Genomic DNA, 1,122 nt, shown 5'->3' on the forward strand with positions numbered 1-1,122 from the left:
CTGCAAAGATGAGTGGGCCAAAATTCCTCCAGGACGCTGTAAAAGCCTCATTGCACGTTATCGCAAACGCTTGGTTGCGGTAGTTGCTGCTAAGGGTGGCCCAACCAGTTATTAGGTTTAGGGGGCAATCAAAGAAATTGAACTCAGGTGTGGACAACCACAGTTATAGTATGTTTTAACAAGGGGGGGCAATCACTTTTTCACACAGGGCCATGATGGTTTGGATTTTTTTTCACCTTTTAATAATAAACACCTTCATTTACAAATTGCATTGTGTGTTTACTTGTGTTGTCCTTGACTATTGTTTAAATTGGTTTGATGTTCCGAAACACTTAAGTGTGACAAACATGCAAAGGAACAGGAAATGAGGAAGGGGGTAAACACTTTTTCACACCACTGTACATAAGGCTCTGACACCTGGTTAAGCATTTTTGAATTCATAATAGATGCGTATTTAAAATTATATTTGATCACTAATAGACTTAAACAAAATAACATCTAGCAGTTATACTGCCAAAGCCTGAACATTAGAAATCAGTAACTAATGCAGACAATTTACATGTTTAAGGTTTTCCCTCCTACACCATCATACTACAGGATAAATGTATCGATGACAATTTGCCGCAGAAACAAATCTCCATAAATGTTTTCCATATGTGAGTTAATCTGCTTTAAAGGAATGTTTATTTAATAGTGTGTTGCAGGCACTATGATAATGAAGAGCTATACATGCTCATTTATGTTCGGTCTTTTTTTTTGTTTAAGTTGGCTGTGTCCAATCTTTGTCGTTGAGGCTCTATTAGAATCTTTAGACCCCCCTGGTGTAGAAAAGTAAGAAATTATTAACTCAGGTGAAACGTTTGAAAACAGTAAACTTGAAATACATTTATCGAGTTTTTATTTCAAACAGGTTAATCTACTGAACATTGTGAGGGTTAATTGTAACAAACAGCTTCTGGATACACCTAAACATCCATTACTATGTATTATTAGTGGGAATTATCAGATCCAATTTTTAAAAGGCTAGCAGAGCTTCAAAACTAGCTGCACGTGTCATGAACAGCAGCAAAAAACATTCAATATGTACATTCTGCAGTAATATTCGGAAACAGTGCAGTTTAT

The sequence above is a fragment of the Etheostoma cragini genome, chromosome 12, assembly GCF_013103735.1.
Source record: "Etheostoma cragini isolate CJK2018 chromosome 12, CSU_Ecrag_1.0, whole genome shotgun sequence".
Lineage (NCBI taxonomy): Eukaryota > Metazoa > Chordata > Actinopteri > Perciformes > Percidae > Etheostoma > Etheostoma cragini.